General features: G+C 34.7%; 1 protein-coding gene across 2 annotated transcripts in view; it reads left to right on the top strand.

The window, feature by feature from the left end:
- The window catches only part of LOC114658490 (chemokine-like protein TAFA-2), a 636,259-nt gene that overhangs the window by 539,034 nt on the left and 69,576 nt on the right, over positions 1–27,649 (top strand). The window lies entirely within an intron of this gene.

The raw sequence follows: 27,649 nt of genomic DNA on the forward strand, positions 1-27,649 counted from the left end.
GTTATTCTATGTTCAGATCAATCCCATAATGCAGTCCATTGTCAGTGATATTGATTTCTGGCTGTATGGTAGCAATAAGTGGTCTGACATCACCATGGCTGAAGCACTCAAGAGGGCAGTTGCTGTGATGGTATCAAGCAGTCACGAGGAGTGTAAAGTCTTTGTAATGCCAATCTGAAGGTGTCACCATCAAGTGTCTGTTCTGAGCATTAACATCACTCATTCATAAAATAATTTTTTAGATTGTGGATTTCAATTATCCCATGAATCTCTGATCTCTCTGGTCGTCATATCCCAGGAGTTAAAACTGCATGGAATATTTAGAAATATTTATAAATTCTTATCAATCAGGTGAGCAAATTCATGTGCCTCTAGCAATTGTTGATCCAAAAAATGTATAAAAGGTTATTATTAATTCTGAAAACAACTTGAAATACCCCTGTACTTCTCCAAATAAACTAGAATCCTGGGAGAATTGTGAGAAAGTCTTATATACTAGGAATCTGCATCGGTCTGAATCATTACAACTCATTAAAATGTAAACTGCATTTGAAGACACTGCATGTCGGTTTCTTTTTTTTTAAATCACCTGGATTAATGTACCGATGGCTTTACTGTTATTAAGTGAAGCAAATTTCTTTTTTGCTTTAGTCTAAATCAGTTTTAAGCTGACTTTTTTTCTAAAATAATACAGGAACAAATACTGCAACTGTCTTTCTCTGCAAAAAGGATAATTTATTTTAAATTCAAAGGCTTGATCATTATCAACAGTAAGTGGAGTTTGAATAAATTAAATTTGCTATAAATCCAAGGCAGTCCAGTGGATGCAATCACTCTGATTTAACAGCTGAGTGAAAATTACATTTATACAGACATTTTAATGACATGAGTTATATTCTGAAAGACTTTGAAAACGTATGATACATTTTATAAATATTTATATTTTTTCAATATGGCTCTTAAATGAAATTTTCTGTAGACATACTCATGCATATATTTTTCATAACACCTGCTGCCTAATGCACCTGATCATTAATGCTTCACCACATTCATCTCAATGTACGGTGTTTGAAAAAAAAAAAGTTGAAAAAGAGATGCATAAATGACAATTGTAATAGTTGGAAAAAGTGCAAAAGTAAATGGATAAGACTCATAAAAACATTCATGTCAGATTCAGTTACTTTTCTCAGCATGAGGTATTGTTTGAAGCATTTTACAATATTTCTTATTACTTTTGTGAGAGTTTTTTATTGTACTTGACCGAAGATAAGGTCTGATATTTGTTTTGCAATATAGTTTTAGGAAAGGAACTCTAGAAATGGAAAATGCTAATTAAAAGTAAAATATATGGGGTATGTATATTGAATGGAACACAGGATACAGTGCTCCAACAAGCCCCATGAATGAAATTCATTTATTTCCTTTAATAAAGTCAAGAAAACAGAAAGATCTTGCCCACAATGCAATAGTGTTCTCATTATGTTTATCATTATGTTTGTATAGTATACATGGCATTATAAAATAAAATGTGTAACCTACAAGTACTCTAACTGTGTGTGCTTTGGAGTCCTGCTATTTTTAAAGCAAAGCCATTGTGTGAATAAAAATGTACAAATGTAATATTGAGGTATACGTTCAGAGATTTACAGTAGTTAAATGCTTAATAGTTAGACCATTTTTGATTACTTACTTCATCAAAGAGTCAATTACCACATTTTTCTTTATTAAATATTTTTATAACAGTGAGTCATATTCAAAATAACAATGATAACAGAATACATATACATAAAACATACACAAAATGTTTTTAATAGCAGTTTTCAATATCATGTAGTTATGGGCCCAAATAGGCTGGTAGTGGCTCATATAGCTTTTACGATCAGCAGATTCCAACTCAAGTGATGTAAAAATGACATTGATTGATACACAGTACCATTGTGAATTGTTGATTGTGAAGGGTCTAAGGCTAATTGTAGCTCACACTTCATAAACAAAAGACGTCCCCATTAGAGAGTTAAAATATATGTTGTGTTCTCAAACTAAAATTTTTGGCTGTGATGGACTGTGATAGAGATCAGGTCATTGTGGCGCAGTGCCAATGAAATGTCAGGGAAATATTAAATCATTATACTATACAGTTAATGCAGCCATAAGGTTGTTTTAGTGTGATATAAATACAATATTCATGCTTATTCACTGTATGCATAATGAATTATGGAGTTGTAGATAAGTTAAATTACTTACATTTTTTATTTTTATGGTCATGATGATCATGTAGCATATCTGGTAAGATTTCAAACAGCAAAAAAAGTGAGGTAGTTGGTGTGACAGAGGTTTGTCCAAGGTCCTTGTGGCACTAGTCAGAATCAAATACTAGCTGCAGCCATGTATATGCCTCTGTATGTACTTTACTGTGTTGTTTTTCTTTTTTTTTATTTTCATATACTTTTTAGCATGACTTTTGGGGGTCAGAGCACAGGGTCAGCCATTGTACAGTTCTCCCGGAGCATATCATCAGAATCAGCAATTGGAGCAGTAAAAGGGAAGCAACATATAGAATTTACAAGTTGAAGTAGCTTCTATCAAGGTAGTTTTGAAAAATAAACTAACCTACAACAGAACTTACTTTGAATGTTTAAGATAGACATGTTCAAAGGGAGTTTTTGAAATTTCAAAACTGGTGCTGATATTTGAAATATGTCAGTGAAAATGGAACTTTCCTGACAAATGTCTTCAAGAAAAATTGTTCCAACTTTCAACAAAATTGGTGTACATGACAACGACAGTAGGTGCTTTTTGTATTATGATATGTATATAAATATCCACTCCTTGTAATCAATTATACTTATTATAATACAGTATTCTGGGTGCCTCTCTGTGTGGAGTAGTTTATTTACTAGTGAAACTGACAAAAATGCGTCTCTTCAAAAAACCTACACGTTGCTGTTCAGGACAATGATTTGTCAGTACAATGTAATGGGAAATAAAGATAGTTCTTACCTGAAAACTCTAATATTGATTAGAATATAGATTGTTCTCCCATTTTCCCATTATATGTGTTACCGGCAATGTATGAAAGGCAGGCATTGTATAGAATGCCCAGCACCACACTGGGTGGATTTTGCATTTGTTTCCAGCATCCACAAGGATTTTTCTCCTTTCTCCAACAGCATATACAGTATTTTACATCAACTGGCATCTCTAAATTGGCCCCATGTAACTGACATGATTGTGAAATCACTATAATGAATAGTTAACTCAAAAATCCAATGCTAGCTGAGCTAAATCTTAAATTTGAAAAGAAACAAAGATGATTCTAATTGAACCACTAGCCAATCTTTTCCAACATCGCTACAGTGACATTATACAAGGCATCATAATGATGGTTTCTCAAAATGGAACCAATGATGTCACCAACAAGAAAGTAAAATAGATGTAAAAAATGAATTAAGTCACCAAAAATTCTTAAACCTTCACACATACGCCCTAGCAGCGATGAATCTGAGCAAGTGAGTTCCAAGGGTTAGGTTTAGGTTAAGGTTTGTATTTAATGTTTCGTTTTGCATTAATTGTCTGCTGTTGTATCTTTATTATCAGGCCTGTCACTAGTCTGAGGGTGACTGCCATGCAAGTAAGCATCTCATTATACTCTGTACATGTGGCAAAAAAGGTGAACTTCAACTCTACAAATCATTACATTATGTCACAAGTAGGTATGCACTCCCTGTATTCTCAAAGAGATGGGAGCATGCACTGATCACACGTTGCTGCAGCCACAATACAATGAACCACCTGGATTGGGACCCGAGTGCAGTGGGTGACACCTCTGCACCACACTGTAAACAAGATAAGTGAGGTAGAAAATAACAGAATGGTGGGATTAAAATAAAAAAAAAAACTCCATCAGTTGATTTCAAACTAAATGTTGATATTTCACTATATAAGCCATTTTTACATTCACATACTTATGTTTTGTTTTATCTGTCTTAGGTGTTCTTCATATAGATACTGTAGTGAAACAGCACCTTCACCCACCACATACAGTGTTTTGAACTTTTGCTGTTTAGGCTAATGACACAGTTTTTTGAATGTTATTCACATATATTTCAATAACTAATTTAACAAATGTCCTTTAAAAGTTAAAAGTGGCAAACATATGTTAATAATAAAGGTTAAAGTATCAATTTATAAACATGTTAACTCTAACAGACAGTGTTTCACTTCTCGAGACAATTTGGTTCAGTGCATTTAGAAATCTTACATAAAAGGTATGATAGCAGTTTTTAATATTAATTTGAGTATGACTGAAATAAAAATTGTTTTTGAATTTTATTTTAAATATGGATATAATAGAAGGCTTCCTTATGGCTCTAGGTCCCCATGGTTCAATCCCAGTGCAGTCATTGCTTGTGTGAGGTTTTCATTTCCTCTCTGCATCTCATGAGTTTTTCCTCCTGGTACTTTGATTTTTCTCCAAAATGCCAAAGCTGATTTTCAAGATTTACTTTTGAGACAGCTGAAGGTTTCCTGACTTGTTTCACTTGACCTTACTAATTATTCTACCGTGACAGAGATTGTCAGGTTTAACCGGCATGATTCTAACTGGACTAGGCGTGTATTTGACTCTACTTTGTGTTACAAAAGCCTCAGATTGTTTAGGAGCTCTGTCAGTCATCTGGTTAGATATTTGCCAGATAATGAAGACTCTTGAGTGTGAACTGTTTTGGTTGATGTCCACTGAATGGAGGTCCTTCATGATTGGGTCATAAAGTCTATTGGAAATGTTTGATATAAGTTAAATAGGTTTTTGGTAGTGCATCACTCTGATGAAGGAAAAAATCGCATTCCTACTCCACCTCATCTTCACATAAAAAAGTTGTGCAGCTCTATTTTTATATTTTATGTTTTTCCACCAGTTAAGCAAAAACAGACTGTCATTCTTGTTCACAGATTGGTTGCTCTTTTCAGAACTAGTTTAGAAATATAAATACTTTTTTTACACTTAGACTTAGTGATTAAAAATGCACTGTATAGTTTTTACTGCTTGGGCTGAAAATAACTTTTAACACATGCTTTCATGTTTTTTCTTTATCCTAAATACATTAGTAATGATTACCTTTAATGTTCTCTTATTGTTCTTTGATCCATTCATTTCAAAGTACTAAACATAAGCAAAATGTGACTTGTGTGTCATACCACTGCAGAGGCATACACAATATGTGTGAAATACCAATCTAATTCTCATGCATTAACTAAACAGTGGAGCACAGGGACTTCCAAATGGCTTCACAGTGAGTCAGAGCATGAGATGTGATTTAAACCAGAAACCTATTAATTTCACTCACATTTTCATTCAGCACAGCACATTGCCTTCCTCTCAAACCAAAATGGAATCATACAACCAAAGACTATTATCTCCTCTTTCTTAATATAGCATTAATTAGATACTTCTGCTTTACTGATTAAAATGTCAAAAGGCTTCTTTGTAGTCATCATTTGCATGTCACAACTTAGCCTGCAGTTTAAAGTACAGAATGCTTAGTTTGAAATTTTATTGATTCCAAAACAACAATGAAGTACTGGGTAATCATGTACTGTATGCAGCTGTAACTGTCTCAGTCTGGAGGTGTAATGTAGATTAAATAACAAATACAAAGAAACTGAACGTGGATGATTTTATTTTTGCATTCCCTGGTTTCAACATCTAGCATCACTCAAATCTTATAATTTTAACCTTGGATAATAAGTCAGTCTAGTCAGACGGCAGTCCATTTAGATATGATAGTGATGATGAGTGGGTGCGGAGGAGGTATTTCAACAGGCATCATTTGCGTCCCACTGCTCTTTCTCTTTGTTTGTGCTAACAACACAACTTATTCATATTTCAGATATTTCATATTTGTTTTCAATTAACTGTTAAAAGGAGTTGCAATTCTGACCCATCCTATAAACTGAACAGCGATTACTTTTTCAACCTCAGTCAATCAACCAGTCACATTGAAAATATCGTAATTACGTACATTAAAAGACAAAAAAATAACTAGAAGCAATGTATAAATAACAGAGACTCTATCTCTCTCTATCCACTCATTCTTTGAAAGTTTTTTTAAACAGAGCGAGAAAGAGAAAGAGAGAATTTAAGAGTATCTCAACAGGAATGGGTTCAAGATAAAAGAACCAACGGGGGAGACCATGCCAGTCTATTACAACTTGTGACTCTTATAGACAGCACAAAAGAGACAATAAAACAGTACAGTCAGATAGAAATTTTGTCCATTTTTAAATGATTAAAACAATAAATAGGACATCCTATTTATAATAAAGAATATACAGTTTAATTTTAGAACCACCAAGCACTTTTCTCGATCGAACAGCAGAACTACACAAATAGGTTACATACAGAATGGTGCTGTTTAGGCTAATGACACAGTTTTTTGAATGTTATTCACATATATTTCAATAACTTATTTAACAAATGTCCTTTAAAAGTTAAAAGTGGCAAACATATGTTAATAATAAAGGTTAAAGTATCAATTTATAAACATGTTAACTCTAACAGATAGTGTTTCACTTCTCGAGACAATTTGGTTCAGTGCATTTAGAAATCTTACATAAAAGGTATGATAGCAGTTTTTAATATTAATTTGAGTATTGTTATTGTTAATTCTTCCCTTGTTAGCGTGAGAACTCCAGTTTTCCTCCCACATTCCAAGGACATTTGAATCAGAGAGAAAGATAAATTGTAAATGAATCAAGTAGAGTTAGTGTACTGTATGATGAACTGAAATCATGTCCAGGGTTAGTGTCTGTCTTACACTCAGTAGTGCCTCGATTGGCTCAGGCCCCACCATGAGCTTAAATAATTGGATTAAGACGATTTGAATACTTGTGAATGGGCTAAGTTAGATGATGGATATATAGTGTAGTGTAGTGGTGTGAATAATGAGGCAGGACAAAAACCAAATGCTTTGGGTGCCAACCGGGCAAAACCTTGTTTAATTCCAACAACAGAAAAAGAAAACTGCAATGAATACAAGACAGCTAGGGACAATTTCCTTTGAATCAGTTCTCTCTCAGGGTTGCACTTTCTCTCCTTCTGTCTCTTTTTCTAGTGTTCATTATTGTGGTCAAGTGCAAAATGAGAAGGCACCTTCCAAACACACGTCTCTTTTATACCAAGCAGACTGGAAGGGATAGGGCTTCCCCGGCTTCTTTGCCTACAAGGGCCAGTTCCTCAAGGCTGTGATGGAAAAAGGACACAAGACTGTTAGCGATAGCACCCCCTCTTGTCCTGGGGTAGTACCACATACCTTAGATGAGGCTAGAAGGCAACCTTGTGGTGCACATGGGTGGGAATAGTTTATATAAATCAAATCAACTATTACTTCAGATCTTCTTAGCTGCACACTGACAGATGAGTATAGTATCCAAATCACTGTTCGGAGTTGGCTGATTTTGGAGCAAACCTTTTAACTAACCTTTTAAATGAACTCTCATTTTTTGCTTCATGGTTGTATAATTCTCTTGTGTTATCATTGAAAAACAAGGCTAAACTTCACTGTGCATGGTGCCTTTACAATTTATGGGTGAAAGCTTTCTAGCAAATGCCTTGACATTTAATTCTGTTATAAATATATAAATGAAAGAAAAGAACATCTTAAAATTATTTAATACATCCATTCATGAGAGACACTGATTAAATGGAATTAGTTCTCCGTTTCTTTCTAAAATTAGAATAAAATGGGCCACAAAACATTAATTGAAGATGATATAAAGTGAAACAAAAATATAACCAAGAGGGAAATGTCTGAGTAAAAAATAGTTATATTTTATTATATTTTATACTCACCTTCTGTGCCTGATAGTATTAAAAATACACATTGATTTACAGATTACCAGACTCAAAGATGAAAATGCAAATATGGGAGTAGTATGAGCTGCAGGAGCACACTTCTGTCCAGTCTCTGCCTGCAATCTACAATTGTCCAGTGCTAGTTTTTCTGTCATGACTAAATGGTTCTGTACAGAATTTTTTACTTACATTCAAAATGACTTAATGACAAAATATGCACAATAAAATTGCTTCCAAACTTGAAAAATTGAAGCATTGCCAGGTTAAATGAATTGCTCAAGGTCACACAGTAAGACATTAGTGGTAATTCAACTGGCAACCTTGTGTAATACAGTCCAGCGCCTTAGCCACGAGGCCACACTGCCTGCCTGAGTTTGGATTTGATTAATTAAATGCCAAACCTAATATGCTCTGAATTATGCATAGACAATGCTGCGGGCTTCATATACTGTTTTTCTCACCATAGAGTTGTGTTTGAATTATGCAATTATTTGTTTATGAAATGTGAGTGAAATTTTACAATAACACAGAAAATATGATTAAGATTATAGTTGCAAGTGTCAATGCAATATATGAGATATGCGAGTAATGGTTTGCTGAAGTTGGCATTAAACTGTGCCATGTGAATACTGCCGGCACACTTCAAAATGAAGGATACAAATTGGTGGTCTGGAAAAAACATCCCACTGGTGATGTTAATGTGGATACCTGTGATCCTTTGAGAAATGTCTGCTTGATATATTTAGATCAATTAGACACTAACAAAGTAGGCATCTACTGTATGTGAATGCCTAAGGAGTTACACCTACAGCCAAAAGGTTGAAAGTTAAATGCCACGGTCTCATTGTGTATAATCTGCAAAAACTACTTAACCTTTCAGCACTCTAGTTGTAACAAGATGTTTATTTGAAAGTTGTGTTGAACTGTGTTTTGAGTGGCTCTCACAATCATAAGCCTAATAAGAAGAATATACATTTTTGACAGGTAGAACTGTGGTTAAATGGTGGGTGCTGCTGTTGCCCAGCACATTCAATGTCTCTGTGGAGTATTTATCATCTCCCCTTGTCTGTATTAATTTGTCCCTGGGTCCTCTGCTTTTTATTCTTATCCCCAGGTTCAAGTTGGGTTGAACAGTAATTTTATAATGGTCCAATATATGGGTGCAAGTGTGTGCTCCCTGCAATGATTTGGTTCATGTCATATGCTGATGTTTCTGGAATAGGTTCTGGTGCCCTGTAACACTGAATTGGGCAAATGTTGTTAAAAAAATCTTAAGGATGAAAGGATTACTCAATATGTATATAGTGTGAAAACATACAACATTCATTATAACATATTTGCTCAGTAACCTGTGGCTCTTCACATTTGATAGAAAAATCCCCAAAAGCTACCGAAAATTTAAATAAAGGCTTAAAATAGTTTTTGAAACTGCGAACCATGTCATTTTTATTCCTCAATTCTGACTCACCGAGTTAAATTGCTCTAACTGAACAAAGATGTACAACATGTATATGCTGCCTTCCCCGAGATTGCGTTTGAGGGTGAGTAGATAGAAAATTGGAGAAAATTTACATCTGGTTCAATATCATGTGCTTACATTATTTCCTGTGAGTTTGTTTACAGTAAGTGCAGTAGAATATTGTTTTTTCTATATTTGTGTACCTCTTGTTTTCCAACTTACACACTCTCACTAGTATCAATTTTCTCTTCTTTGGCCTGATGCCTGAACTGTATAGTAGTATTTGGTTCATTTGTCAATCCTTCCAGTTACTGAACCCATAAAAAACAATTTCAGGGTTATGGAGAAAAAAAAAATTGCGTCTGTATACAGCCTATTTCTCCTTGGCCACCTGGCCCTCCCTAGGCCCCACAAAATGGACTATATTTGATTTTAGTATTGGTCAGGCAACATGTCTCCAGGGTACACTTAAATGTTAATTTTTTAAATGGCTGTCTATATAAAGACATTTTGTCTAAGAAGCAAGTGTTCTTGTGGGAAATGAAGTTAGATCCTCTAACACTGAGATTTGTACGACTTAGATGTAGTATCCCCTAAATAAATAAAGGCATTGTCAATGAATAGCCAATTTCTGCTAATGCATTATTAATACAAAAACTCTCACATTAAGTCAGATATTTTCAAAGGTAATTAGTTTTTGCTTGAAATTATGAGATTTTAGTGATTCATAATAGAATGTCTCCTGTAGTTAACGAATATTATGACCTGTAAAATCTAGTTCTTTTTTAAAAAAAATTCACAATCCTTATGAATGAAAAAAATTTAATTTTAAATATTGACTTGCTCATAAAACATCTTTTTTCAAAAGATATAGACTTCACTTTTTGAATAAAAAACAGATATTACAGTGTAATGTACTGGTACAGAAAACACCTTTTTATGATGTTTGCTGGAACAAAGTACAAAATACTATAAAATAATTTTATACACATATTGTCTCTATTGTATATATAGTAGGGAGTATCATTCTGCTTTGCAATTGCATTTTATATCTATGCTCAGCTGTTTAGTAGATATATAGAATTCCTTATAGTTATTAGAAACACTTAAATACTCATTTAATTCTTTCTAATAGTACTACTATATGACTCATCCATACCTAAATAGACCGGAAAAAAGTTATTCTGCACATTTCCATGGTTTCAGATTACTCAGTCTGTTCTTATTATGATTATTCTAGCAAGACATTTTTTCATTTTGCTTTATTACTACTATATAGCTTACTGTATTTCAGAGGACTAGGTGGCATAAATCAAACTACTTGCTGAAAAGAGTATATTGTTTAATAATTTTGTTTCTCTTTAGCAGGCTACCAGTACATTTTTAGCATAAAAACTATATCAACTTTTATTAGTCATTGATCAAGTTGTCAGAATTAACCACGCAGCCAACTTCACAATAAAAATGCCACACAGCTCCTTCGTTAATTCTGAATTACAAAGCCTTGCATGACTGAAAGCATGTCACTATTATTCTATGTTAAAGAGAGAAAGATTATGATTCCTCAAGGCATATCTCACACCGTGGTCTCTTTTCTCACTAGAATGGATGCGACAAGTGATTTGGCAGTACAACATAAAAAAGCCCGGTGATAGTTATCAGAACTGCTCTTCTGTTTGCACAATGGTTTCAAATTCACAAATGGGAATTTGTTTTTAAAGGAAAATGGAAATTATAGTAGGAGAGCTTGCACCTACTCTCTCACATGCATCCTGATTCTCCTGAACAGTGTTAGATTATATAATTGTCTTTTATGACTCATTTTTGTTAATAGGATAACGAAGCTTGATTGTGTCATAAGAATAGAAGAATGTCAGCTATACCTAAAGTTTTTGTGGATATGGAAGCATTTTCACAAAGCTTAAATACACCAAACATCTCTGCTCAGCTTTCCATTTGGTTTCTGTCCTAAAAGGGAAATCATTCCTGTCCCATTTAAACTACAGTATTCCTCAGTATAAAAGAACACCTACCTGCACCACAGAATAATTAATATGCTAATAACTGAATGGGCACCACTGTCAAGAGTACATTTTACATAAAATGATTCTTAGGCAGCTAATATGCTGCTTCAAAACAAACTATTTAGTTCAAGGTATTTATTTCAGACCAGTAGAGCAGCTTAATTGCTTAACACAGTATGTAAGGTACTAGAACATAAAGGAAGACCAATTAAAAAAAGAGGTTTCATCAATTCTATAAATTTACTCAACCCATTGAATCCATTGAATTCAGTTTAAGTTCTACAAAGAGAATCTATTTTAACAGCAACAGGTTCAAGCCTGGCAGTATCCACAGATGGCATTCCATTCATGACAAAAAACTCTCACTCTAACTAGGCCAAATTAAACTTGTCATTTAAGTTTACCTTCACATCTTTGGGTTTTGAAAGTAAAAAATGTGAGTCTCCTGAAAAAGCCCACAGAGACCAAGCCAAAGTTTGAATGTAGGCAGTGACTCGAGTGCTAACACACGTACAAGATATCACATAAGGCAAATTGTCAAACCTAACTTCATTTAGTCAGAGAATATAGATAAATTACATTGGACTCTAACATGAATGTAAAATATAGCTAAATTCAAGAACAAACAATATTAATTCATGGAATACACTACAAAGCATTTTAATACACTTGTTCCATGCACACCCTAACTTTTTATCTACCTCAAACCGATAACCATGTATTTTCCAGCTTGTCATGTGGAAGTAAGAAATAAGCAACCTGATCTGCTGAGGTAAATGAAGGCTCAACTTCACCCTCCTAGTCGTCCATGTCTCGGCAGGTGTGCAAGAGAGGGAAGGTGAACTCTGATGTGAAGCGAGGATTACAGTGACACAAGAGCAGGTTTTAGTCTGAATGATTGGGATACAAGACAGAGACTGCAGGAAATACCCAAGCATAAATAAAGAAACCTTATAGTATTCCTTGGCATATACTATTTCACTTACATAAGGAGTAATAGAAAAATGCCGATGATTTCCATGCATGGCATCTCCATCACCTCTACAATTCACATGAGCATGTCTGTACGTATATTTTTTGGATAACGAAATGAGGTCATCTTTTGGCTTGCAGAAGCAGGTTGGTTTCCTGTGTGGTTTACTACTGCTCTTATGAGAACTCAGCACAGTCAATGCTTAGAAAACTCATCAGTCTTGAAAACATGGACTGTTAAGAAATGGTCTAATGCTGGGAAACAAGGTGAGGCATGATGACAGTGAACCAGTTAGCCTTACATGTATGTCATCTTAAGGTCGGCTTTGGAGTATGTCAGAAGGTCAACTAAATATCCAAAATAACCTAAAACTTTTAATTGTATTAATTTTTTCATTGAGTGTGCTGATGGCTCCTGCAGACATTCTCCTGCAGTGAAAACTCAAACAGAATGTACTATTCCCTTTAAAGGAACATGCACTGGTTACATAGCATTTCAAAATGCTATGAGTAGAAAATCACTGTTACAACTCCCAAGGAGTTCTATCCATATATTCTTTTTTTAATTACCCTGCGTTAAAAGTTTGTAAATTTCTTGTGAAATAATCCACTATATAAAAAAAAGTTAAAACATTTTAGAAATTACATGAGAGTAAAATCACTGTTAAAGCTCCCAAGGAGATCTATCCATATATTCTTTTTGTTTACCCTGCGTTAAAATTTTGTAAATGTCTTGTGAAATAATCCACTATATAAAAAAAGTTAAAACATTTTAGAAATCACATGAGAGTAACCATATCACAGACCATCTTACTGCAGGATGATTTTCTGTTCAAAGCCATTTTGATAAAGAACTGCTGTTATTAAAGATTATTGATGAGCAAACACCATGGAATTTGATTTGCCTCGAGTTCTGTGAAATTATAGAAATATTTGCGAAATTGGCCTAACTCCACAAAATGCATTGAGCTCAATTTAGAAGGAGGAGCTAAATTAGTTTTGAGTCGGTTGTAATGATGCAACGGTCTATGGGCTATGGAAAAGTCTGCCAACAATTCTGGAATGATTATTGTGGCCAAATATGTGATCTGAGCTGTGAGGCAGCAACTGTTCCTCCATGTCTGAAGCAAGAGACGCAGACAGAATGAGTGCCACAAGTAAAATACAAGAAACAGTCACAAACTAGCAATGAGTACATAAAATACAGAATGTTGCACAGAGAGAGTGCCAATCTTGGAGCAAACATTAGCCATGCCCCAAAGCTCTGGGACTGGCTTGTTCCATTGTTTGAAGTCACGGCTCCGGGCAAAGCAAGAATGTCTTTTTTGTTTCCTATATATCTGTGCCAATGAGGTGCACTTTCTTCTTCCATCAAGAATAAAGAAACACCTTGTAAGCAGTAATAAATCTTTTGTTTTTATTATTTTACAGCATGTCCTGTGTTTTCTGATGAGGGGAAGGGTAAGGGGAGGGTTCCTTTAAACTTTTTTTTGAATTTGTTGCTGGGCACAAGGCTAATTTGCATGCATAATTATCCAAGCAGTGTTCTATTACTAATACTACACGTTTTTTTTTATTTTTTGAAACACGTGTGGAATGGAAATCTATCAGGGTTTCTCAACCTTTGTGGCTTCGGGGCACATTCTAGCCTTTTTAAGTTCACTGATGACACACATACGGCAATCAAAGGGCTTTGGCCGTTGAAACGACTGTGAGTGGAAGAAAGAAGTGCAGTTAGAGAAAGGGGAAAATATCGTGCAGCACTTCAAGCACTGACAAATGCACTGCTTGTGACACAGCAATAGCCAAGTTGGCAACAATCTTAAAGAAGGCATGTGTGAAAGTTCTGAGCGTGGCTGCTACAGGTTTGTGATATGATGTTGGCCTCAGAAAGCATCATGAGTTGCATGGAAAAAAAAATACATGGCGAATTCCCAGGAAAATATTCGGCAAACAAGTTCATTGGTGAACACAACATATTCGCTTTGAAAAACGCTTCAGGAAAATTCGCCAATCAACGCTATTACGGATTGTTTAAAAACTCTACTCACTCCAATCTGAGATCCATAGCACAGACTGCAACAAATATGAAGCCTGTAAGGAAGCAGGAACGACCTAAATAGCTAGGAGTAGCAGCTTAGTCAAGGTAGCAGTGACACCAAGTACAATAGCAGCTCTAGGAAAATTCATGGTTTTGGTAAGACTAGGATAAAAGAAAAACCCTTTGTATCCTTCAAACTGGTGATATAAAGTAAAATGACAATATAAAGTTGTTATATTCACTTATTATGGCACTGGAGAGTAGTAACGTGTTGCAGGTTGATTAGCACATTTTCTCTGCACTCTGTACATACTGTATGGCAATAATGACCCTATAATCCTAGAAACATCTTTTACCTAATACTTTGTGTAAACACTTGCAATTCTTAAAAGGTTAAACGTATTTCTTTAAAAAAGAACATGGTTAATTCCATAATCACTCAGTACCATTTCTTTGACACACATAAATGCGTACTGAAATAAAGCAATACAAAGTATATGCCTTGACTGTTAACCTTTCATGCTGTTTCAGCTCTTAATCTTGATTCCATAGAGGAAAGCAAAATGGAACATTAGGGTTGCTTCTCTTTCACTGAACAATGAAATAACCAATTACATTTTATTTCTCTTAACAACTGCATAGCAGATGTACCATTAAAGCAATTATAAAATAATAAGTAATTTTGGGAATATGCTGAAAACACATATTTAGAAAGCATATTATTAGTAAATGATCTTCTGCTACAATTAATGAAGAATTCCCTTAAACTGCATAAATTTTACTGTTTTGGTTTATATGGTTTAATTGTTTACATCTCTGCCAAAAACAATTTTGATCCCATATCTTTATTTGCAATATTTGCATATCTATGGCGTTTGAACGTCCATAAACGGTAAGACTTACTCCAGCATGTATTAACTTAATATTTTAAAGGCTTGCCACATCTTGCTTGTAAAATTATATGCAGTCTGAATCTTTCTTTGTGCTTTTGCTGAAAACAGCATTCAAATGGAGTCATTTTGCTTTATATTTAAAATATATCCTCTCTTGACAAACAATGGTGCATCTTTGCTGCTCATGAAAACTATATTTATTGTTTGGCAATAGACTTTAAGGCTAGCACTGACATCTATACAATCATATCCAATAACTTTGTATTTTACTAATATTGCTTCCTTTTTTATTAGTGCTTTTGTTAAAATAGTACAGCAACTAGCAAAAACATATTAGTAATCGATCAGGAAAAAAGAAAGTTTTAATTTATGTACTAACAAATCTGACTGTTTAATCCACACCAGCTTTGCACACTAAATAATCATGCATACCATTAAGACTCAATGATGGGGGGTCACATCAGCAACGAAGATGAGTCAGCTGATAGGATGGAGATAAGACGATTGGCACACTGGTGCAAGTGCCACAATCTGTCTCTTAATGTGGACAAAACAAAAGAGATGATTGTTGACTTCATGAAGGCCCATGCTGTGCACACACCACTACACATTGAGGGCTCTGCAGTGAAACTGTTCATTAGTGTGAACCTGGCTGCTCACCTTACTTGGTCATTTAAAACCACCTCCATAGCCAAGAAGGCGCAACAGCATCTCCACTTCCTCTGGCAGCTGAGAAAGGAAAGCCTACCTCCCAACATTCCTACCACATTTTACAGAGGCACCATTGACAGTGTGCTGACTATTGCATCACCTGTCTGGTTTGGAAACTACATTGTCTCTGACCAAAAGTGCCTACAACGGATAGTGCACACAGCAGAAAAGATCACTTAGATCTCTCTGGCTGACTTCCATTAAAGACATCTTTAATAGCACTGCATCGGCAAAGCCAATAGCGTTGTGAAGGACTACTCCTTTCCACAGTTTATTTGATCCATTTCCATCTGGCAGAAGGTACTGTAACATACAGACCAGTTCTTCCAGGTTCTGCGACAGCGTCTACCCCTTGGCTGTCCGGATGCTGAACTCTGTGCTCCCCTCTGCCCTTTAGATCTGCTTCTAATAGCTTATTTACTGTATATGCAACACACCTGCTACATTTGCTACTTCTTATTAGTTATTCATTTATTTATTAATATCTACTTCAATTTATTAGTATGTATTCATTCACCTGTTATTTATATATCTAAGTATAGTTTAGCTGTTACTTTCTTGTACTTCTCCTGTGTTTACATATATGTTGTACCGCAGTCATGGAGAACATTATTTTGTGCCAATGTATGCTGCGATATGATGAATGAATGGCATGACAGTAATGATTTGGCTTGACTTGGGTTCCCTAAAAAAATTTCTTGGAAATAGGTTAAAAATGAATGGATTTATATACAAATAAGGTTGGATCTGCAGACATTTCAGTTTTTCATGTATGTCAAGATGTTCCTACAAATTGTCAAAATGTTGGTTCCCTTTCAGTGAGCTGTGAGGTGGCAATGATACATGCTACATAGCATTTATACTGTCTTTATTAAATTATTTGCCAGACTATGTGAAATAAGTAAAATCCCTAAAAAAAATTCTTGGAAATAGGTTAAAAATGAATGGATTTATATACAAATAAGGTTGGATCTGCAGACATTTCAGTTTTTCATGTATGTCAAGATGTTCCTACAAATTGTCAAAATGTTGGTTCCCTTTCAGTGAGCTGTGAGGTGGCAATGATACATGCTACATAGCATTTATACTGTCTTTATTAAATTATTTGCCAGACTATGTGAAATAAGTAAATATACTCTATGTATTATTCCTTTCTACAGTTTTGAATTTTAAAGATTCTCTGCAATCTCAGATTTACTTTGGCCTTTAATCACCAAAATGCCTAATCCTGTGAAATCCCACACTGACCTAAAACTCAGGTTATGCAAATATGGGGTGCTGTTGATTTAACATACCTTTTCAACAGTTGTCTTTATCAAATTTAATGTCATCTCAAAAGTTTTAGACTGATATGCATCATCTATACAGTAGGCCACAGCCATCCAATATCTTCACAGTCCCTCAAATATTCTGAGCTCTACAATGTATCTACTACTTCTTCAATTGGCATTTTAAAAATCTGATCACCTTATAAAGTGGAAGTGTTCAATCGTTTTATTACAACATATGGAAAATGCTTGTGTGTTTATCTTTGTAAGGAGAGATAAACAAAAAATTTACAAAACAGTTGTACAGGAACTGTTAATGTATTGAAAATACATATTTTAAAAGTTTGACTCTTAGGTGGAAAAGAAGAAACTCTATTCTCAGAACAGAGTCATGTTTGTAGACTCTACAGCTACTATTCTATATCAAGGAAATGCCCCACTGAAAACATTTCCCCTGGTATGAATTTCTTTAGTTAGGTGTCTCAAACACTATGTTCTTCCTCCACTTGTAAGTCTTATATCCAATTTAAATGAGGCATGAGAATTGCCCTTCATAGTGAAGGGCAGTCAGCCAGACCTTTTTTTTCCCCCAAGAGGCCACTGCTTGCTTTTTGTCTGCACTGTTACTGCTGTGGTAGGATTCATTTTTAATAAGTTTGTTAATATTATTCGCCTTTTTCTAATACTAGAGCTTTTTGAGGTTAATGGCTCTTTTTCGATTGGCCTGTTAAGCAATCTGCTTCAGAGTATGGCTTGTAAAATATCAGACCCTTACTTGCTTTTTATATAAAAATTTACATTGGAATCTGATGGCAGAAAAAATGATACACGATAGCTACTTATATTTGTGAGCACATTTCCTTTATTTTGATAGTACAAAACTACCACAATTGCACTTAAGCACTTTTCTCACATTATGTACCACTCTTCATTTTTCTTACTGTAATTCAATTCCTTTTATTAGCTGCCTTTAAAATATCTGTATTCTAAAAATAGCATTTGAGCTTGTTCTCTCCAGAGCATTATAAAATCTTTATCTCTTTCCACCATTTTTTACACTGTGATTTCCTTGTAATAATGAAAGTAACTTTTAAGTAAGAATTCCCCAAAAATGTGGTAATGTATGCTATTCTGAAACTTACACCTTAGAGAAAAGAAGGTTTTATCCCCCTAACACTAACCCAAAATATGCAGCAGTAAATTCAACCTGCTCTTCTACTCTCATACTCAGTCTCTTCACAATTATGGAAATAAACTGTTGTTCTTTTAGAAGCCAGTCTTCTGACAGAAATGATTTACTTTAAACTACCTTCTTGGTTTATCTCTTACCAACACCCACAGACTTGAAGTCCACAATTTTCTTCTCCATCCACAAGGTCTATCCACTCCAGAAGCTGCTAAGTCACCAGCAGATATCATTTTAGCAATATATTATTATACTGGTTCTTTAAACACTTTAATGTTAAACTGAGGCCACTTGCTTGTCCAGCACTGTCATTAGTACTCTTCTTCCTGGAAACCCCCTGCAGTCCAAAATGGGAAAGGTATATACCACAAGAGAGCATATCGGTTAAAAATGCCAGATAAAACCTAGGGATTATGTATTATTTTACTATCATAACCATAAAAAAGCCAGTTATTCTTTATTTTAATAAAACCTAATCATAATCATTTGGAATGTTTTGTGCTATTCTACATGGATTCCAAATGCTTTGCAAAGTAAAAGCAGACAAACTCAATTTTACATTGACAAGGGATGCATACATTGTAGTATGTATGATTTATTTAATGAGAGTCTTTCATTTCTCATAGTTATTCCTCTCTTACCCATTCCCGTTTCTGTCTTTCTTCTTGTAATCAATTCTAAAGATCATTTTCTTTTTTGAGTCTGAACATTCTCCATGAGTTGTATGATGTAATGATTATAATATTAAGCCTGATGCTATGGTAGAATTTCAAGGAGGATAGAAAAATAAAAACTCCATCCGAAAACATACTGCAGGAAAACAAAAAAAAACCTTCAAGAGTTACAAGCCAAGCAGACCTTGCAGTCCCCACCAAGTATTCTATAAAACATAAATGTGCCTAAGTAGTTCATGTAAAAGAAAAAAACCAACACTGAGAAACATTTGGGGCACGCCTGTGACCCTGTATAACGTAAAACCAATAAAGAAAAACAAATGGTCTTTTTTGCAGAGACAAAGCAACATCTTTTCAGAAGTCCAAACAAGGAATTGTCAACAATTGTGGGGTTTGAGGTCATATGTGGGGTTTGAGGTTATATGAGTTCCAAGCAAGAAGGGTTGTGTCCAGGAGAGCAGGCAATGGAAGTGATGTCAGTGGTGAAAAGACTGCCACTCATCTGCTTTGCAGAGGGAGGAAGACAGAAGGCATCAGACAACAACACAAACCCTGGTTTGGAGGGAAAATTACCATCATCAGCGCTCTTAAGCTATCTCCGAAGTGTTAGCATGTGACATTCCTTATTTTTTTTCCTGCTTCATCCTAGAAGTTTCACAAGGCTTTCTAACAGCAGTGCTACCAGTGTGCCACCATGCTGCTCACAATGTAAACAAATGAAAACTGCAAACATATAATAATAATTGTAACAATTCCATTATTCTTACTGATTACCTATTTCAGTTCAAAAGAATATAGTTTCCTGTAAAATTGTGCTTTGCAGTGACCATCATCAAAAGCAAAGGCCAGTCACTAGGAAAAGTAGGAATTGATCAACAGCAGGAATGCTTTGGTCATGTGTAATTGTATGAAGCATATTCATGTGTAAGGGTCTTCAGTGGATTGATAATATTAGAACCTAGTAAAGTAAAAAAAAACAAAACTACAAATATTGTCTACAAAAACGTACAGAGTTAGTTACATAGTACTGTACTTCTAATAGACCCGATTAACTGATGCCACTATAACTGAGAAGTTACCATGCCAGGGCATACCCAACACTCAGGTGGAATGTTGACCCCCTAGTAGCTTGTATAATTAAGGATGGGCACTGCGGTGAGTGAGAGATATAAAAGTCTTGTTTCAAAGATGGAAAAATGTGCAAACTTTATTGTACAAAATGAGTAACTTACTAAATTTAATACGTCCATAAATAAAAGGATCAAATAGTTCAATGGACTAAAACTGGTAAAATTCAGGAAAGTTAAAACCATGAAATACTGTAAGTCTTTTTGATTAAGACAAACTGTCTATCACAGGAGAGTACACACAAGCAAGCAAGCAGAGCTTTTTAGATATATTTTTCAGTGGACAGAACAAAACACCAGACAGTCAATATAACAGGATAACTAGAGAAACATCTTACATTTTTCAAGCAGGTCAAGGATTATTAACACACTACTGAGGATCACGTCTCAGTTTAAGGTTTAGTACAAAAACAGCATCTTAGACAGATACAGATACTTCTATGTCAAATTGGATTATGATGAGTTAATCCATTCATAAGCCTCTGTTTGCAACAAACAAATATTGACACAAACAAGCATGGACAAACCTTCTGCAGAAAATGGTTAAATCATTTTGAAGAATGCCTAGGACCTGTAAATCCATTAAAAATGCAAAATCAATCTTTTGACCCATTAGAATTCTTTCTCCTGCACTACCTCTTCATAAAGGAAAAAAGATCAACCCTTAAATGTTTCAAATTCCAATAAAAGCAAGTAAGACAGATTACTAATGGCAAAGCGTGGCTTTAGAGCAAAATAAAACAATACATAAAATTCTGCTCTAATGCATACTATCTAGTGTAACATATCATTGTAAGAGACGTTTGACTGATTAGAGACCCTATAGTCCATCAAGCTTGTTTGGTTAACTAATAGTTAAACTGTTCCAATACTCCATCCATAAAGAATAACACTTTAGTTTAGATGCTGCAAAAATGCATCTGTTACTCATTTACTGTTATATAACAAAACCTTAGCAAAGGCTTTTTTGCCCTTTATGTCAGTTACAAAGCATCGGTAAAGTGGTTATTCATCTCTGCAATGTGGCCTACTAAAATAACTTTCATTTGTAATGGTCAGAGGTGGTTTAAGTGAGACATATGTCTCTTGATATTGCATATTTCAATATAAGATCTCTGAATCCTTCATATTCACAAGTAATTTTCCCAACATATCAAAGACTCCTAATATGCTACATTGCACAGAGATTAATAACCAATTTACTTTTGCTTTATAAGTGTTAATAAGTCTTTGTTAAGATAACAATAGAATATGAGTAATAGATTCATTTTTGTAGAACCCTAAAGTGTTACCCCAGTTAGTTTATTTAAAGTTGTCAAGATTTCAACCTCAACTACATGATTTAGTAGCTTATTCTTTATTTCCCACATCTCTTTATGTGAAGAAGTGCTTCCTGTGTTCTGTCTAAATGATATCTTCCCTTAATTTCTACTGGTGTTCTTGACTACATGATTCAACATTTTTACCATATTTTTTACTTTGTGTCTACTTTATAGAATTGTGAAGACCTCTTGGGCATAGCCATCAGCAGTATGTCTATTTGTGGAGAGAGTGTCAACTATATTGAGAGGTCTACTTACCTCAGCAGCGACATTCATGTCATTGGTGATTCTTTCTATGAAGTCAGGGGATGATTTGAGAGAGCATGGGGGATCATAAGGCTGCTGGAAAGGGGTTTGTGGCACTCCTGATATCTCTGTACAAGGATGAAGGTCCAAGTCTTTAGAGTCCTGGTACTTCCTGTTTTGCTATATTGTTTTGAAGCATGGAAGCTATCCAGTGACCTGAGATGAAGACTGTCCTCCTTTGGTACTGTGACTTCTCAGAGAATCCTTAGGACCCACTGGTTTGACTTTGTGTCAAATGAGCGGTTGCTCACAGAGTCCTGAATAAGGCACATTACCTGCATTGTGAGGGAGCATCTGTTATGGCATTACAGCCATGTGGTGTGATTTCCCGAGTGTGATCCGGCTCGCAGGATCCTCATTGTTGAGGACCCAAGCAGTTGGACCAGGGCAAGGGGATTCCCATGCAACATCTGGCTGCAGCGGAAAGATGGTCATTTCCAGAGGGTGGGACTGGACCATGTGTCTGCATAGAGGGTTGTCACATGGGAAACCAAGCTCTGTCATTGTATGGTGGGTGCAGTGATGCGCTGTACCAGTGAATGCTCCCTAACCTGACTTGACCTGATCTGAAGATCTGGATTAACTCCTCACACAGCCCTGTACTAAAGAGTAGAATATGTAATTTAGTCATGTAATAGGTTTTAATATCAACTACATTTTTCTTCTGAGGTTGCTTCCTGTAGGCCAGCAACACACAACCAATGTTATTTTTCTCTGCATATAGCACGTCACACTTTTGTATATTAAAGAAAATTTTTCTGAATATTTTTTGCACCTCCTTTTTGTTTGCTTTCCCTCCAGTTTTGGTGTTATCTGCAGTTTTCAAAGGATTACTAACAATAGTATAATCAATGTCATTAGTATAAATTAGATTGAGTAATAGTGCTTGGACAGGTCCTTGATGAACTTCACACTTCACCTTATTTTACATAAAAATCTTTGCCATTACCTGCTCCAGACATTTAAACACTCATCAAATCAGTTTTAACTTAGATTAATGGCAAAAGTCAGTGTGAGGAAAACTAAGACCATAGATATGGTTGTGTCTGTTTGCTCAACAAGATACCTAAAGAAATGATTCACCCGTGTTTGTGTGACTGCTTTTATCCCTTCAGCACTAACTTTCACAACTTACAATGACTATAACAGACTCCAAATGTATGTTTTTATTATGTAATAATAATAATAATACGAGGGGTATTCAATTATAAACAGGAATTTTCATGCCCTGTTTTTATAAAGAGTGCAAGGTAGACGTGACTCATTGGACAAACACATGCATATTTGAACTTGTCATTAGTAGTGCTAACTGCTCTTTCCCCTCTTCCTGTCAGTTGTAATCAGCACATTTGAGCAGAATGTACACAATAGTGTTGCGCAGCAAATTATTATTTCATTTTTGACAAATGAAGGAGTGATTCCATCTCAGATTTATTAGAGACTTAAAAATCAGTTTGGGGATGAGTGTCTCTCTCTCTCAGTCTAGAGTGTATGATTGGCGCAAGTCATTCAGAGAGGGACTATCATCTCTTTGGCCCAATTAAGGAATTTTTAGGAGGGGAGAAATTCAACTCGAATGAGGAGGTTATTGATGCTGTGCAAGAATTAGTCAATATGCAGTCAAAAGACTTCTTCTGGGATTTAGAAGCTTCCTGAGCACTGGAACAAGGGTATTGCAGTGGCCGGAGACTACGTAGAAAAATAGTGTGTTAGTCGTTTCATTGTATTCAATAAATAAAGTGTAGCTCATAAATTCCTGTTTATATTTGAACACCCCTTGTAATAATAATAATAATAGCAGGTCCCTACTTAAAGCACTCCATGCAGGGAGAACACGGGATTCAAACTCATGACCTCTTTACTGTAAGGCAGCTATGTTACCTCTGCACTACCTGCGTGAATCTGTGAAGCATAAGCGTTATCACTGTGATACCTTTATGTCTATCAAATATAACTGGTTGAAAATGAAACGCGCAAATACACACGTGCATGCAAACTTTATTTTGATATGTGGGCTTTCGTTTTTACACAGTTGAACGATTTCCTTTTATTCAGTGTAAAACAAAACAAAAGTGCTTATTGGTGGGTAGTTAGTGCGGTGATAAGGATGTACAAGTTTTCTTGCGTATGTTAGGAAAATTAGGATTTTCTGGGAGAATGCTGTTTTGGCAGGGATTCGAGTGTTAAGGGGACCAAAAAAGTTCATGGTTAAGAAATATGAGCTGAGAGGTAGTACAAAAGAAGGCCACAACTCTAACACCAAAAAATTCCAGACACAATTCTAAAGTCAAAAACTTGACAATAGGTCAGAACCAAAAGTAACAAAAATAACTTCCCTGATCAAAAAAGAGATAAAACAAGAGACACACAGGAGTTTTGTTTATAAATATTCAAAAGTTAAAATGCAGGGCATAGTATACAACTATCTTATATAAGTGGAGCGAGATGCTACCACACATCATGTGACTTCCATATCACATTACCAGCAATAAGCAAAGCAAAAAAATTTACATTGAAAATGACCAGAAATTATTTTGAACCAAAAAATAATGGGAATCACAACTTCCTTAACAACGTAGTAAGTATGATCTTCTTGGCAACATTGTTTTACATATTTAACTACTTGTTAAGTGTGTCTGTTTTTTTAGCATTTTCCTTACATATTTCCTATAATTTGTCAGTTAGAAATGTATGCTTCCAGTCAATGATCATAAGTAAGTAAAAAAAATTTTAAAATGACAAGGCATAATATTGTATTTATTCTTTAACAATGCCGCACATTAAATTTGTAAGTTTTGAAGATCATAATTCTTTTTTTGTACACCAAGTGTGGTAGCAAAAGAAATAGATAACCTCACATCACTATGCAAGGGAGGATTAATGATGCCTGTAAACTGAAATTGAGGCTGTGTGTTTATGCTGTATAACAAATTGCTTTTTCTGGTTTTCAGCTCTTTAGCTCTGAGCTGTCTATATCCAAATGTTTTTCATCAATGATGTGTTTTTAATATTGTTTTAACTGTGTATAGTATACTGCTCAGTTAAAAAAAAAATGGGTGTCTTTTTTCAGTTCTTACATGTAAATTGAGAGGCATTCCTGAATGTACTGTTTATTACCAAACTTTAAAATTATACAAATGTCTTGGCTTTGAATTATAAAATTTTTGATGAGCAAAATAGGTAGCAAGAAAACTCAGCTAGGCTTTGTGAAAAATAATGTAAAAACAGCAAAAATTTACACTTCCGATACAGGACAAATGGTGCTTCATTCCAGTCTAAAAGCATTTTCCAATGTTTCTGCCTGTTATTTAGTGAATCCCCGGACTACTGGACTCACTTCCTGTCCCATGTAGACATTTAGTCTAGAAATGTGTTGTAGTTGTTCTGATAGTACAATTTCCACTTTTCCAATTATGGCAACAGTCTTGGCTATTGCAATTCTAAAAATATGTTGCAGACAGCGCAGGGAGAGTGGATATCCTTAGCCTCATCTGTAGGAATTGAGAAACAGGAAAGAACCGTTCCTAGGTAATGTCAAGGTTGGGAGGGAGGAAGTGTTTTCCTTGAAGTGAGTTTATCTGTGGAGAAAATGTAGTAATTTACTAGATGGTGCATTTTGACATGTCTTCCTGTCGGAAATATGCAGCACTTCCTCTGTGGTCATATGAACAAGAACCATAAAATAGAACTGACTGTATAGGTTTACTGCAGATTATCTGTCCTGTGAAGAAGAAAATGCAAGTAAACATACAAATGTGAATGGGGTGTTAGGGAGCAATATTCCATTTTCATCCCAAAAAAATTTTTGAAAATGACAAAGAAATGTAGTAATTTCATGATTATGTATTTTCATATGAAATTAATTTTAATGTCATTTTTGTGAAATCACTGTATATCCTCAGGAAGGTTCTTTTTTTCACATTAGATTTTCCAATTTGGTATACATGGTCCTGCCACCTCCTTCTAACGAATAACTTTCATTAAAATGTATATTTTGCACTTTTTTCCACAAAGTTAGAGGAAACTGCAGCAAAGAAAGGGTGGTACAGAATACATTCAAAAAGGTGATGTAAGTTTTTTTACTATATAAAGTAAAGTTATGCATTTTAATCATAAACGTTCTTGATAATCATGGCGCCAAAGAGTGTTGAAGTGTTGAATGTTGGTTGAACATGTGAATAAAAATTTCACTGTACCCTATCCATGACTCCACCACTACTACTACTTTTGTATTTGCACTCTTGCTCTGCTGAGCCCATTTATGAAATAAGGGCTGTGTAAACCATTAACTTTAAGATGATATAAATCTGGGTTCCAATAAGATAACAGATTTTACTTGTAATTTTACTCTACCTATTTTGTAGGAACAATGAAATTGTTGGTTTTCTTTTTATTGGACCAGATTTTTTTTTATTTGTTTTCAAACACATTGCAACTTATGTGTTACTGGAAATATTTAAGGAAGGTTTTTGTGCAAAGTAAACCAGCATCATTATAGTATCATTCTAATGATAAAATTCAGGTTGGAAAAGTCATCCCAGTATTATAACATACAATTTCTATTAAACAATTAAAAAAACAAAACAACTAACTGCTTAACTGAGAGAACAATAGTTTTAGAATTCTTTTGTAAGCAAAGGAACATCGTCAATTATAGAAGTTAGTTTATCACAGACACACAGTCTACTAGCAGCTTCATGACACAATGCAATCTTCTGCTCCAGACATATGCAATATTCAGTGATCAGTGCTCAGACCATCTGCTCCCAATGAATATCAGCAGATGAAAACCAGAGAGATAAAAAAATATTCAGGCTATAGAAAATATTACTTAACAAAAGCTTCCATGTGAAATAAAGAAATACAGAATACAGACATTTCATTTGGACAAAACAAAGAAGAAGAAAACAAAGATTACATCTTTCAAGATTGGTTGCCTTTAAATCAGATTTTCTGGTATTCCTTTATATTAAGAAATATATTTTGCACTCAAACTGTTTGTTGATAGGTGCATCTTTTTCACAGCTATATATAGTTTTAAAAAAGCAGTATAGTTCTTTGTAGAGTAAATCAGAATATTGTGAAAAAATGCATTCAAATGTGGTATTTTGCAGTATAAAACATTTGAAAATGTAGATAGCCTAAAGGCTATCTCTATATTTCCAACAGCTACTGAAGAAACATCATAATATTAAGGAAGAAACAGCAGAGAAAGAGTAAGGATTAGTGTCATTTTTAGAGTGATCGTTTAAGATCCTTTATATATATATTTTAATGTTTGTTTTTTTAAAGCCTTCAAATCATTTTGCATACGTGGCTATTTTGTGTTTTACTTCCCACACAAGACTTGTTTTCCTTTTTTTCAGTCCTCTGTTCTGCAATTTTTAAGATGAGAACTTAAAAAAACATCATTTTCCATGGTAAAAGTGCTACTTTTTTCTGTGAATTTGGCTAAGCAAGTTAACATCTTTGATTCATTGTTATAGCCTTCTAATAAACATAACAAAACAATGGTGGCATTTGTTGTACAACCACATGTTTCTGTCATTTTTGTGTGTCAAGAGGTTTATGAGGAAGACAGATTTTTCAGTAGCAGCTTAAGGTGTCCTTGTATTTTTTGTTCTTTTATTTTTTTTCTGAACTGCAATCTTAAATAATTATTTATATAGTTTATTAATGTCAAAAGCTTTAAGGTCAGACTTGTCAGTCTGTTATTTTACATTGTGCAAACCCTTAAGATACTAAGATTCCTCCCTTAAAGCTACTGTATCTCCTTCAAATTTCTATCGATGTCCTTATAAAAATCTTACTTAG

Source organism: Erpetoichthys calabaricus, chromosome 1 (assembly GCF_900747795.2).
Source record: "Erpetoichthys calabaricus chromosome 1, fErpCal1.3, whole genome shotgun sequence".
NCBI classification, from domain to species: Eukaryota; Metazoa; Chordata; class Cladistia; order Polypteriformes; family Polypteridae; genus Erpetoichthys; species Erpetoichthys calabaricus.